Source organism: Mesoplodon bidens (assembly GCF_964165515.1).
Source record: "Mesoplodon bidens genome assembly, chromosome: 12".
Classification (NCBI taxonomy): domain Eukaryota; kingdom Metazoa; phylum Chordata; class Mammalia; order Artiodactyla; family Ziphiidae; genus Mesoplodon; species Mesoplodon bidens.
Window position 1 is genome coordinate 69,948,700 of NC_138168.1, and position 15,862 is coordinate 69,964,561.

The following is a 15,862-nucleotide window of genomic DNA, read 5'->3' on the forward strand; positions in this document are numbered from 1 at the left end:
ATTATGATGCAAATGGTTTACAATTAATGAATTGTTCACACTACATTTAGTTATGAAAACAAGCACGTGGAAAGAAATAAAGACCAAAATTTCCCCTAAAGCACAATATATATTTCTAAAATTGGTCTGAACTTTAAGCAATAATTATATTGCTGAGTGCATGCTAACTATAATAAATTTGTTGTTGGCTTATTTGATTACACTTTTAAAATGTGATGCTTGAATTAGGTTTTATATCTGTAGCTACTTCTTATATTAATTCATCAATTTGACGAATAGCTATAGTGTTCAATAAAGACATTGATATCGAAAACTGTTATACATCAAATACAGCACTTTCCAAAGTGTTCTTTGGGACACTCGTGTTTTGGGCAAGGTTAATACATTTTCTTTGATCAGGGGTTTTACAGTCCAATTAGTTTGGAAAAAGTGACATTTTTTCTCACTCTTTTGGTAATTCAGAAAGGACTTATGTACTAAGGGTAGACAGAAGTTCTACAGTAGAGAGACCTGTTTAACCAGTGTTTCCCAAATCTTTTTGACCATGAAATGCTTCCCCCTGCCCCAAAAGAATATTTGATTACATTTGTGGCACACTATTGCTTTCGGAAACACTATTGGGAATTCTGACACTGTCAAAACTCTGATTTTGTTTTCCTCATGTCTCTGGTAATCTTCATTTGTTTACATCTTGGGTGTACTCTTAACAGGCATAAACCTCACCACTGAGGTTTCTAGAGAATGTTTACACTGCCAATGTGAATAAAAGTCCCTGCACTGAGGCTATGCCCTGGTCTGAAGTCTCACATGTTTATTTTCACCCCCTTTTGCCATCTTTTCTTCACAACCTCCTTGGCAGAAGTGGTGGCAGTGTTTTGTTAAGAAAAAAAAAGAGATATTTTGGCCCAACATAACTTTTATTTTAGCATCTCTGGCTATAATTACCATGTTGCTGCTTGGCAAAGTAAACTATACAGAGGTAGAAGGTTGTTTAAGGGAGACAAAACTATGGACAATTCTCTTAAAAGGATTTGAGCAATAACTAGTGATAAATATATATGTATCATGACAATGGAAAGGCCCGAAGTACTGAAGTTGTAAATATCTGTATGAAGTTTATATATCCTAAACCAGAATTTGAATATTTGGAATTGCAGAGTAAACTTACCATTTTTTGAGAACAGAAATAGCAATTATTCTATAACGTAAGATGACACCATCCTAAGAAAATGTTGCTAGTGCTTTTGTGTTGTTGTCAATTCCTGGGTTTAAATGAGAGGTAGTAGTTCCATTAGATTAAATGACTCCAGTGGATATATTTCTGCTTTTTTTTTTTTCCTGAGAGGAAGACAAGCCAATAGTTAGCTTTCTTTTGGCCCTTTCTGTAAATGTATATATATATATATATATATATATATACATATATATATATACATATGTATACATATACATATGTATACATATCTACATATTATTTATTTATTTATTTATTTATATATATATATATATATATTATATATATATATATTTAAATCTCTCTTTCAACGTTATTTTTTCTGAATTTGTAGAAAAGTGGAGATGCAGCTGTCTTGGTTCACCCTCCTGATTTGGGAGACGTGTAGCTGCTGCACCAAAGTTAGGGGGCATTGCTCGTGTCATTTAGTCAGGGGAGAGGAGAGACACCGAATTAGATTACTTGCTCTGAGAACTCTCCTCCTCGGATTACTTGTATGCACTGAAACATTCATGGAGCACAAAGTACACAGGCAAGATGGAAAACCTAAAATGATGAGATACATAAAAAGACTAGAACAGTCAGTGAAGTAAAGAAAAAGGCCAGAGTAAAATAAGCAAGCAGGTGGGTGACGGGACAGCAGTGTGAGGTAAGAAGGAGAGGGAGGATAATGGTTCACAGGCAGAAAAAGAAGTGTTCTCAGAGACAAACATGGACTTTAATGTGTAAAACACTTTCCTGGGTTCTCAGTGATTTTTCTCCCAATGAGATCAGCAGAGGCTTCACACAAAGGTGTTAATTTCCTGTTCACAGGCCCATGTAACTTTCAGGCTTTTGTCCGGGCATTTGCTGTCTTCCCTGTGGCAGTTGTCAACTCAGGTAATTCCTATTGAATATCCTAGTTACTGTCATTCTGTCCTATGGCTAGGCTCATTTTGGGGTCCAGGAAAAGGAACAATACTGAAACCGGGACAGATTATTTTCAGTGGGTTAGCAGAAGCCGCCTGCCTATATGTAAAAGTCACCAAGCAATACTGTACTCTCTGTCAGATGTTCTCATAAAAGTTGCTGTTTTCTGATTTCAGCTTCAAGTTCTTTACCCCCTGTAGCCCTACTGCCTTTGTAATTTTCTTAATATTTATAGTCTCTCCAATGTTGTTTCTCCCAAAATCCTGTAGGAATAAAGCCGTCATCTTCTAAGTGATGTTTACTATAGCAATTAGCAGAATATCCTCTTTTTCTGTGAAATGAAGGTGAAGGAGAAAGAAAATTTTAACTTAGTTTCATTTTCCTTTAACATAGGAACTTGCAGCAGACTGAGTGTTGACTTTTTAAAAAAGGATTTGCCCCTTCCCCCCAAGCAACTCATGTTTTCCCAGCAGTGAAGAAAATGAGTTATGCACACAACTGTTCAAAGTTACCTCATCACATCAGAATCAGATGGGGGTGGGGAAAGGAATCATTTTGCTATGAATAACCAGGAAGTGAGTTTTTACAGGCAATAGTTCAGAAAGAAAACTGTAACTGCAAATTAGTTGGTTTTAGAAAAAAATGGAAAAAGAAAATATTGAGTTACTCGTGGAGATAAGATTGTGACTGTGCCAGGTCTATTTAAAACAATTTGAATATATTGCTTCTTTTTAAATTTTGTTTCCCCCAGATTATATCCATAAATTATTTCTTGAATCAAGTACATAGAAAACAACTGACAACTGATTTTCGTGAAGCCTAGCAATTAAAATCTTATTATTTTTTCTTTCTCTTCCTCCTGATTTCTGAACAAAAAGAACATTTATTTTGCCTTTTAAATTTACTTCTAGTTTAACTCCTTGCTTCATGATGCCCAAACAGGTTTTAAAAGTGTGGCTGTTGACTCAGCTTCACCTGAACTGAACATCCAACTATAGATCTAATTAAAGAGTTTGAATGGCATCAAGTCATATTGGGAAAAATTACTCAGTTTATGGCAGAAAGAAGTAAAAGTCCTCTTAGGAAAGCAGGTAAACTTCAAAACCAGTCTCTTAGACTCCAATTCAGAGAAGGGTATTTTTCAAACCTTTTAATTCAACTCGAATGCCTTGTATGTCAGTGAAATGTGATACCCTCTTTAAGAGCATTAGGTTGAATATAAAGAAAGTTTTAAAGTCTCCAGGGAGAACTTTCATTAGTGGTTCTTTTTACAACATCTGGCTAGTGACTTTTAACAGGCTGAAATTAGTGTCTTTTCCTTTTCAATTTTCTATATTAAAACTATTAGGAAGGTTACCTGTGGTCTAGAAAACTAAACAAAACTTATACTACGCATCCTTCTTAATACATCCCTTGTAATACACGTAGAATATAAAGCAGTTTTCATGGTCTGAAAAAATTTGAATTTGAATTCAAAATATAAGTAGCCCTCTCTCCTGGCCAGGATAGTAGGGTATGAATTAGCCTGACAGCTCTGCCCAGTTGGGGCACTCTCCACTGCATGGTAATTATGTAAAACAATCAAAATCTACTTTCTTAAAGAGTTTCAATCTAACGCAATATAAGGAGGGGTACTGCAATAAGATTGACATAGGGATATATAGAGAGAAGGCAACAAATGGAAATCATGGAAAAGTAGACACCAGGGGTATTCAGCAGCCATAGCAGAGTGAGGGCTTAGTCAGCAGTTAGCAGAAATAGTGAAAACTGCAGAAGGAGAAGAAGAGAGAACGGGACTTCCCTGGTGGCACAGTGGTTAAGAATCCATCTGCCAAAGCAGGGGACACAGGTTTAAGCCCTGGTCCAGGAAGACCCCACATGCCGTGGAGCAAATAAGCCCATGCACCACAACTATTGAGCCTGCTCTCTAGAGCCCAGTAGCCACAACTACTGAGCCTACATGCCTAGAGCCCGTGCTCTGCAACAAGAAAAACCACCACAAAGAGAAGCCCATGCACCGCAACGAAGAGTAGCCCCCGCTCATTGCAACTAGAGAAAGCCTGCACACAGCAACAAAGACCCAACACAGCCAAAAATAAATAAGTAAATAAATAAATTTATTTAAAAAAAAAAGAAAAAGAACAGATCTGTTATCCTGACAGTGGATCACTGGAGTTAAGAGCAGTGATTGCCATATGGGAAGTACTACCAAATAAATGCTTACTGTATCTCCCAATCTCCTTTGCAATTAATGAGTAAGTTTTGGCCAGTGGAGTCTAAGCAGAAATGTCAAGTGGCAGCCTCTGGGAAACTTCCTTATGAGACAGCATGTGTGAAGTGTTAGCTGTTCTCCAACCACATCACCTCAGTTATAAATGTTATCATTTAGACGATTGGAGCCATGCCTTATAAAACAATGAGAGGGACTTCCCCGGCAGTCCAGTAGTTAAGACTCTGTGCTTCCACTGCAGGGGTCGTGGGTTCGATCCCTGGTCAGTGAACTAAGAACCCTCGTGCCACACAGTGCGGCCAAAAAAAATAAAATAAAACAATGAGAAATAAGGAGCCTGAGTTCCTGATACTATGGAACATGATACCAACTTTGGACCATCTACTCAGATATTTATTTGAGGGAGACCTAAAATTCTGTTTTGTTTACATCACTGCCTCTTCTTCCATCCTCCACTCTGATTCTTTAAGTCAACCGAACCTAAGTGCAAGTAATTAATACATGTAGTTGAATGGGTGCCTAGGGAAAACTACATATTTGAATAGGATTCAAATCAAACAGGCAGATTTTTAAATTATTTAATAAATGTTTTTCTAACAAAAGGACTCAGAAATACAATGTATCTTCTTATTCCTGGAAATGCACAAGTGAAGCTTTCATGTCAACTTATGAGATATGTTGGAGGGGAAATGTTAGCATTTTATGAAGCTGTTTGGTTGATTACTCTGTGAATTTCCTATTATAACACAGATAATCATAATTGATGGATAAGTTGATGTATTTTCATTGCCCACAGTCTATTGTAAGAATATTATCCCCAGTTTTTTTTTTTTAATAAAGATTGATTGTTACTTACAAGGAGCTGACCATATATTTACTGCATGACTCTGTCTCTCTGATTATGTAGTTTGGACTGAAGTGGGCTCCTGATGCAAATCTTGCCTTAAGAAATTAGAAATGAGACAAGGATGCTAACTATTACCATTCTATTTAACATCTTAATGAGGTCCTATCCAGTGTAACAAGGCAAGAAAAAAGATAAATACATCAGGATTGTAAAGTAAGAAAGTAAAACTCGTCTTTTCACATGATTTGTGCATAAAAAGTTCAGAAGAATCCACAAATAAAATAATAATCAAGTTGATAAAAAAAATGATGAGATAATCTTGAAAGGAGAAAGTGTTGTATATAACACTTTCTCCTATGTTATATATAGGGGAATAAAGATGAGAATGGCTAAAGATGTCACAACAGAAACAATGCACATCAAAAGATAGTGAAAGGACACTTGTAAAATTTAAATCAAAACTGTCAACTTACAATTCCATATTCATAATTTTGAAATTCTTTTTCAAAATTTAAGGAAAATAAAAGATTGTTACAGAAAAACATAAACAGAAAATTAATTGCCAGTATATCTGCACTACAAAAATGTTAAATTAGCTCTTCAGGAAGAATGAAAATAATGCTAGCTGGAAACTGGAATTTCCAAAAATATAATTTAGAAATGCTGTATTTAGAAAATATTAAAGAATTTTTTCACAGTTAAGACAAATTAAAAGATGATTGATTGAAGCAAAAATCACCAGGTATTTTGGGATTTGTAAAACATGTAGAAGTAAAAAGTCCTTAAAAAAATAGTGCAAAATATGGGAAGATAAAATGGAAGAGAGTCCTTACATTATAAAGGCTATACTAGTATTTGACAGTAATATTTATTGTGAGACGTAAATAATATATATTGTAAACCTTAGATCAACTACAAGGAAAAGAGCAAAGAAATAAACTAATAATCCAACAGTGGGAATAAATTGGATAACTGAAAAATATATAATCAAAAAGACAGGGAAAGAGAAGAGAAGGAAAAAAGAACAGAATAAACAACATTGCAAAATGGTAACCATATTGTTAATTATATAAAATGTGAAGAATGGTACAGATGAACCGGTTTGCAAGGCAGAAATAGAGACACCGATGTACAGAACAAACGTATGGACAACAAGGAGGGAGAAGAGGGTGAGATGAATGGGGAGATTGGGACAAACATATATACACTAATATGTATAAAATAGATAAATAATGAGAACCTGCTCTATAGCACAGGGAACTCTGATTCACTTAGCTGTACAGTAGAAACTAACACAACATTGTAAAACAACTCTACCTCAATTTTAAAAAAAAATTGAGAAAACCCCCCCACAAGGACTCACTGTATAGCACAGGGAGCTATATTCAATACTCTGTAATGGCCTATATGGGGAAATAATCTGAAAAAGAGTGGAGATATGTATATATATAACTGAATCACTTTGCTGTACACTTGAAACCGACACAACATTGTAAATCAACTATACTTCAATATAAAATAAAAATTAAATTAGGGGCTTCCCTGGTGGTGCAGTGGTTGAGAATCTGCCTGCTAATGCAGGGGACAAGGGTTCGAGCCCTGGTCTGGGAAGATCCCACATGCCGCGGAGCAGCTAGGCCCGTGAGCCACAACTACTGAGCCTGCGTGTCTGGAGCTTGTGCTCCGCAACGGGGGAGGCCGCGACAGTGAGAGGCCCGTGCACCGCAATGGCCCCCGCTTGCCACAACTAGAGAAAGCCCTCGCATAGAAACGAAGACCCAACACAGCAAAAAATAAAATAAAAATAAATAAATTAAAAATTAAAAAAAAAATTAAATTAAAAATATTCAAAAAAAAATGTAAAGGGTAAATTCTCCAATTAAAAGGCAGACGTAGCCTGGATAAAAAGCTAGACCCAACTGCATGCTTTAAATATAAAGATGCAGCTAGGTTAAAAGTAAAACTTGGGAAAAGATATACCATACTTATACTAATTATAAAATGGATAGAGTGACTATTGATATCAGAAAATATAAGGCTTTTAGACATGAATATTAAAAGAGAGAGGACTATTCATATAAAAAAGATACATCAATATAATGTGTACATGCACCTCATAAGAGAACTTTAAAGTATATGGCACACTGACAAAACTAAGGGAAGGAATAGACAAATTCATTATTGTAATTGGAGATTTCAACTCTCATCTCTAAATACAGATAGAAAAGTAAACAAAATCAACAGAGAGAGTATATGAACGTCACTATCAACTAACTTGACCTAATTGATATTTGTGGCATACTTAACCAATAACAGCAGAATACACATTATATCAATTGCACAGTGAACATTTGCTAAAATAATGGAACATAAAGCAAATCCCTAAAACTTAGAAAAACTGAATTTTTTTCTCGGACAGCAATAAAATATTTTAAAAAAATCAATTAAAAAATTGGAAAACTCCAAATATTTAGAAATCAAATGACACACTTCTAAATTACTGAAGGGACAAAGAAAAACATCACAATGGAAATATTTTGATCACAACAATAAACAAAATACAATATATAACAATTTATGGGATAAAGCAAGATTTAGAGAAAAATTTATACCTTAAATCCTTAAAATAGAAGAGAAAAAAGGTGTTTCAAATAAAAAAATTAAGATGCCACTTTAAATAAACTACAAAAAGAACAAAGTAAACCCAAACTAAGTTAAAAGAAAGAATAAAGATAAGACCACGTGTAACAACGCAGGTTCTGCCGCTCGACCTCAACAGCCAATAAATCCAGGGGCAAGCTTCAGTTGAGAAGAAAGGTACTTTATTCAGAAAAGCTGGCAGTCTGGGGAGATGGTGGACGTATTCCAGAGGCCAACTTGAAAGTTAATCATTAAGGCAGGAGGTCAGACACTTCATAATGTTTCCATTGCATGCAGGCCTGCTGACTTCTCCCGATCTTCCTTGGGATGCTGTCTTGCTTGTGTGGTCTGCCTGCAATTGGATGTTCTCTTGTCCGTGTTGTCCGCCTGCAAATTTACCAAGGGGAAGCTAGGGGTAGAGAGTCAGTCATTCTTAAACTACGTTAGGTAAGGTGTTGTATATATTTAGTAAAGCAGAAATATGGAGCTAAGTTAAATGTTGCCTAATGATCTCATCTTTATGATTAAGGTCTAAGGAAAACAGGGATGAGCAAACAGAAAAAGGCAAAAGCTTACAAATCCCTACTCTCAGACATCATTCCATTTCTATGGGATTAGGGGAGAAGGTCCATATTCTTAATTTCTTCATGCTGACATAGGACACCATATTCTCAGAGTGAAAGGTGTCAACATGGGTCTGTAGCATCTCTTTGCTGACAATTTTATTTGCCCACTTACATATACGGGCAGAGCAAGCTACAATTATTTTGATGCCCACAAAGATATAGATTATAAGCGATAACGTTAATCCCATTCTCTTGAGGCCAGTTCTTGGAATTGTTCTAGCCGTAGATCCAGTACTGCTCAAGTTGGAGGAGCTTGTGTCATGGCTACAGTCTGGTAATCATGCAGTTAGCTTTTTTCCTCTGGTGGCAGTTACAGTATCTATAAAACAACTCAGGAATGTGCATCAGACACTGAATCTGTGATTCTATTGCCCTAATCATTAACTGCTCGGTTTTGTACTTGGGAGTGGGCATGCAGGGTTCTGCTTGGTTCCATACAGATGAATGAAATAAAAAACAAGCAAATAATAGAGAAAATTAATAAAACCAGATAATGTTTTTTTCTGAAAAAAATCAATGAAATTAATTTAACCTCTAGCTAGATTGATTGAAGAAGAAAAAGGTCAGGGGAAGACACAAGTTACCAATATTAGGAATGAATAAGAGGAACACCACTACAAACCCTATATATGTGAACAGGTGAATTATGGAACACTGTGAACAAATTTATCCCAATACATTTGACAAATGAGAAACAAAATGGGCAAATTCTTTGAAAAGTACAAATTGCCAATGCTAACACAAGACAAAAAGAGAAAGTCCAAATAAACCTACATCTATTAAATAAATTGTTTGTGTATTTTAAAATCTTTCTACAAAGAAATGCAAAGAGCTTCACTGGTGAATTCTATTAAACATTTTAGGAACATTTATTGATCATACATTAACTCCTTCAGAAAATCAAAGAGGGCTAAACATGTCACAACTCATTTTATGAGACCAGTACTGCTCTAATACTAAAGCCAAAAACAGACAATACAGAAGGGAAAAATATATATCAGTATCCCTAATAAATATAGATGAAACTACATTTAACAAAATTTTATCAAATTAAATCCAGCAATTTATAAAAAGGATAAAATATTATTACCATGTAGAGTTCATTGCAGGAATTCAAAGTTGATGCAACATTTGGATATCAATCTTATTAAATGAATAAAGGAGAAAATTCTAGATCATCTCCTAGAAAAAGAAAAAGTAGTCAATAAAATTCAACACCCACCTGTTTAAAAACAAAACACAACTCTCAGCAAACTAGGACTAGAGAACTTCCTGAACATGATAAATAACATCTACAGGAATCCTACATTTAAAATTGTATTTAATGCTAATAGAATGTATTAATATTTTATATATGTGTGTATATATATTGATATATGTGTGTACATGTATGTATATAATAATATAAACAATAATAATGCAGATAATCCAATGTTTGTTAAATGGGCAAAAACTTAGAGAATTTGCAACAGAAAATATACAAATGGCCAATAAACACATGAAAAGACACTTAACATTTGCACTCATCTGGGATATTAAAATTAAAACTGAATTAATACAATTACTCACCTACTCTAATGGTTAGAATTTAAAAGACTGATAATAGAGAACTCTTTTTTGCTACAAGTGAGAGTGTAAAATTGTACAAAATTCATCAAACTGTATATGTATTAATAGAATTGGTACGCTTTATGTTATGTAAGTAATACTTCAAGAAAGTTGATAACTTAAAATAATATTTTTATTCTCTGACAATAAAAATTTGAAAATGATTTTTATGTATTTAAATTTTATTTAAAATTTAAATTTATTTTATTTAAATTTATTTTAAATTTTAAAATATATTACAATATCTTTAATATATACCAAGGAATAAATCTTACTGAAGAAGTGAAATATTTGTACATTGAAATCTATAAAACTAACGTAGCTAAACAGGTGGAAGGATATTCTATATTCGAGGATTAGATGGCTCACTATTGTAAAGATAACAATTCTCTCCCAATTGATCTATATATTCACTGCAGTTCCAAACAAAATCTCAACAGGCAATTTTGTAGAAATTGACAAATGTATTACAAAAATATACATTAAAATGTAAAGGACAAGAGAAGAGTAGTCTAGTCTCAAAGAAGAATAAGACCAAAGCTAGAGAGCTTAACGTGACCTGATATCAACCTTTATAAAGATATTCAATATAGTGTAGTATTGACTTGATGTATGACAAACTTTCTACTGCAACAAAATGAAAAACTGATGATCTTTTTTTTTTGCGGTACGCGGGCCTCTCACTGTTGTGGCCTCTCCCGTTGTGGAGCACAGGCTTCGGACGTGCAGGCTCAGCGGCCATGGCTCACGGACCCAGCCGCTCTGCGGCATGTGGGATCTTCCTGGACCGGGGTACGAACCCGTGTCCGCTGCATCGGCAGGTGGACTCTCAACCACTGCACCACCAGGGAAGCCCCAAAACTGATGATCTTTTAAATAAGACGTGCAGAATCAACTGAATATCTATTTGGGAGGGTGGGGGGAGAAAACCTCATACCTTCAAATAAATTCCATACCAGTTGTAGACCTATCTGTTTAACACAAATCAATAGAACTTCTAGAATAAAATTTAAGAAAAATCTTAATTTGAGAGAGGCAAAGAGTTCTTCAACAGAGCACCAAAAAGCCCTCAAATATCATAAAGAAAATATTGATAAATAGAATTTCATCCAAAAAATCTTTAAGAATATGTAAAAGCAAACCAAAGAGAGGGAGACTCTATCTATAATTCATATATCCAACAAAGCACTTGTATACAGAACATACTAAGAAATCCAAAAACTCAAAAATAGGCAATTAATCCAATTAAAAATTAGCAAAAAATTCAGGAAGTACTTTACATAAGGGAGACACAATTGACTAACAAGCATATAAAAGGCTCTTTAACATCATCATTAGTCATCAGAGAAATGCAGATAATAACCATTTTGAGCATCCACTAGCTACCCACTGGAATGGCTAAAATTGAAACGAGCCAACAAAAGCCCTGAAAATACCATATATAAGCAAAGATTTTAAAAGTTGGAATGCTAATAGACAATGGTAGTTTAAATTGGCATAACTACTTTGGAGAACTCCTTGACATTATCTACTAAAGCAGACCATAATCATATCCCACGACCTAACATTTTCATTTCTCATTATATTTCCAACAGAAATGTGTTCATGGCTATATTCTTGCTAATAGCTGAAAACTGGAATCAATGCTAATATACACTGAACTGTTGAATGGATGAATATTTTGTAGTATAATCTTAACAATGGAAAATGCTACATGAATTTATCTTACATACATAATATTGTACAAAAGTCAGACACACAAGAATGGACACTGTATGATTCCATTCACAGAACAATCAAAAGCAGACTTAAAATCTTATGATAGACATCAGAATAGTGGTTTCTTCTTGGGTAGCAGGATTGAGAAAGTCTTCTTTGGTTCTGGTAATAGTCTATTGCTCTGTTTGGGTGGTGGTTACAGTGGTATATTCACTTAATAAACATTCATCAAGCTGCACATCTAAGATTTAGACAGTTATACTCGTATAAAAATGTTTACAAAAATATAATTCACAAGACAGACACATACACAAAATGTTCAGAGGAGTTAAGAATCTGGTAGAAGGAGAGGGAGAAGATAGAGAGACCTGAGGATGGGTTTGTGAATGTGGACTGAAATCCAAAGAAATCATCTTAAAGATTTCAATTAGTGTTACTTTCTGGTGTGGAAGAGTTCTTCAAAAATTCTTTCACCCAATAAATGGTCGATGTTGGAAGTGATTATTTGAGTATCACGGAGATTTGATATTTTCAGAGAGCTGCCTGCAGTGAATTTTTCTTCATGATCTTGGTTATCCACGATGGTTCAGAAATTGGGCTACTATAATTAGGAATAGTTCTTCTGAAAAATGTCTGATATGTGCCCACCAAAACCCAAAGGTCAAGTTTCTATCCACAAAGATTACCTAACCAAACTTCTTCATTAGGCCTACATCTTGCCTTTTCTCTCCCTCAAAAGAATTAGCATAGTTCCCAGGTTTGAAACTTGATTATGTGCTACCTTCAAATTAATGACATAATACTGTCAGTTTTCTTTTTTTAAAGAAAAACGATGTGATTAAATCATTACCCATTTTACTATTTACTTACAACATGCTTACCTCCAGAGTTCAGCTTGATTTCTTTCTCTTCCATGCTTTTTTCTCTTGACTGCTTCAACCCATTTAAAATTAGGACTCTATGGAGTCATGTTTAGATGTTAACAGATCTCCATCTTTTAAAAACTTGTATAGCACTTACGATTTTTACCTTATGAGTTAGCATTTAATTATTGTATTAACCAGGGTACTTAATTTTGTCTGTGTTAAAAAAAAAAATACCTCAGTGCCTTCACAGAATAAAATTTTCTTTCTCACTCATATCACAGTCTATCCAGATCCAGGACTTTCCTTCAGAAGGGTATATATACCATGTGCTCTTTTCCTCAACTCCTAACCAGTCATAACCTGGTAAAAAACAGTTTTATTTTTTTCTATGTGAGTCTGGTTCCACCTTTCTAAAAAAAGGCTATGTTAAACAATAATGAATTCATCTTCCTTCCCTGTCTTTTTTCTCTCCCCCATGTCTTTTTCCCCACAGTTCTTTAAGCTACCATCCTTCCCTTAAATTACATTTACTTTCCACAAGTTTTTATTCTTTTATATTTATTTATTTATTTATTTTTATCCTCAGGTTTTTCATGATCAGTTATTTTTAAAGACCTCTTATTTAGTGGTACAGACAATTGTAAACAAAATACATTTATTTAAACAACAGACAGGAGATAATTAGCTAATGTGTACAGGTGGTAATGACAGACTTTTGGAAGAATATAGCAAATAGCATTTTGTGGAAATTAGTTTTCTTTCAGCTAGGATGATTTGACCATCTTTGCCAGAACATGCAAAAATTTTATGATGAAGAGCTGAGTGAAAGACTAGCCAATTCTTTAGTATTTGCTTATCTGACAGCTCCTATTTTCAGATTTTATTGATGAGATTAAATATACTAAGTAATAAAGTACTTTGGAAGCTCTTTTCCAATTTTTATTTGATTTTGTCCTCCCACAGCACCAGCAATGAGCAGGAAAGCATTTGTAATAATTGAGACAGTATGAAAGGAGGGCTCAGCCAGGGTGGTGCTTTGTTACCCTATGCCAAATAGGTCCACCTGTCTCTAGAATACCTGAGGAGCATGGAAGATTCTGAGCCATGGAGTAAAATGAGTAATGTGGAAAACTTACTGTTTTCCCTCAAACTGTCTCAGGGTACATTTGTTATTCAGGGTCTAAATTTCTATTACTTCTCAAAATATGTAAGTATCAGTGTCCAGGTGTAGTCACCCCAAACATTATAAAGGCTAATGAGGATGACTCTGAAGCTGACTTACCTAAGTCTTACCAATCTATCCTCCATTAGTCGAATTGCTCATTATGGGTATCTGTATATTTAAAGTTAAATGTCCATTTTAGATTTTGCTAAAGGAATAAAATCTGCCCCCCCTAAAAATCCTGTTTGTATTATACTCAAGTTTAAGAGCATGATCTCAAGGGAAGGTATTTGGAACAATTAAGGCAGTCATAATAATCTCATGTTATTTTTCTTAAATCTAATAAAAAACCTGATAGATTTATAGCTTTCGTGGCATTTTTCACATCCTTTTTTTTTCATTATATAGAAAAGGAAACTGAGATTTGTAAACACTAAGTATGTTGCCCAAGGTCTCTTAACTATTAAGTTAAGTTTGGCTCCTGGTCTAGTCTTTATTCCAGTACATTCCAGTACATTAAACAGTAGGTTGAAGAAATGGAGAGACAGAGAGAGAGAGAGGGAGAAAGAGAGAAGAGAGAAAGAGAGAAGCAATAAAAGGAAGAGATATGGAACAAAAAATATGCAATCTATTTCCACTTTGTGAATATTTATTGCTTAAGATCTGCAAAGTACTGAGATCTATTTTGAATGGATTATCGTTTTTCACTCATCATATCATGTTAGCCTCACAATATATCTAGAAACTAAATCACTTATATAAGAAAAATTGGAGGCTTAGAGAGGCAAAATAACAGTCAGATTATTTTGGCTAGTATTCAGTAGTTGGCAGAGCGGAACTAAAACTCAGGTCTTTTGATTAAGTCTACCACCATGAAATGCTGCCTTGTTAGAATAACAGCAAGATATGTATGTGTGGATACACGTATATAAACCCTCCTAGACATCTATAGGTGGGAGTATGATAAGACAATGAATGTTTATACATAGAGTTGTAAATGTCAATATAAATATCAGAAATACTATACTAAAAATGAACACATTATTTTTAACACATTACACAGTATTAAGTTTTGCATATTTTTAGAATGTCATTCATTAATTTTTTCACTAACTCATAAAGTAAACAAATAATTATTCTATTTGTTTGTGCAAGCTTTTTGAAAATGAATCATTACAGGTCTTCCTACAAGCTTACAGTCTAATAGGTGAGATGAAATGCCCATAAAAATTAAAATAACTAGAAAATAATAATGACCATAAAAGAGGTATAGACAAAAGTACACTGCTTTAGGAGATCAGGGAAGAGTGATTGCTCCTTGGGGGTTCAGTGAATTTTATGGGTGATTAGTAAAGTAACTGTTACTTTAAAGACACTCAAAAGGTACCCATGACATGTTCTGTGAATTGGACAATAAGGATGAAGAGAAGGAGACAAGACATTGTTGAGATAGGATCTAAAGAATTCAGATATTGGATATGATGCAAGGAAAGGGGACCACTCAAAGATGGCAGGAATGTTTTGAATCTCAATGCCCAGGAACACAGAGAAGGACAAAGGAAACAGATCTTAGGTGGAAGAGACTGGGAGATTTGTTTTGAGAAAGATTATATTTTATGAACTAATCAGAAAACCAGAAGACATTGAAATCAACAAGCACTTATGTTTATTTTTAATATTATTTGCTATAAGAATAATTTTCCTAATCTTCCATCAAAGACCCCAATTCAAGGCACCACTGTTATCTTCTATTATTCCCTCTTCCGTGTCACCATTCTCCTGTTCCTTCCTCTTGGTAGAGTCTTTTCAACTTTGCCAGCACAGAGTCTCCTCCCTGTTCCCTTCTCTCTTTTCTGAATACTCCCACACTTTTCTGGGTTGTGGATCTCACGATGCATAGACATGCATGCCTTGCTTTTACTGTCTCCCTCTTTCTCACCCATAAAATTACAGGGACTCAGGCTCCACCCACCCACCACCTTGCCTCCCCTTGCTGACATCTTGTAGTCTCCTCTGCTATG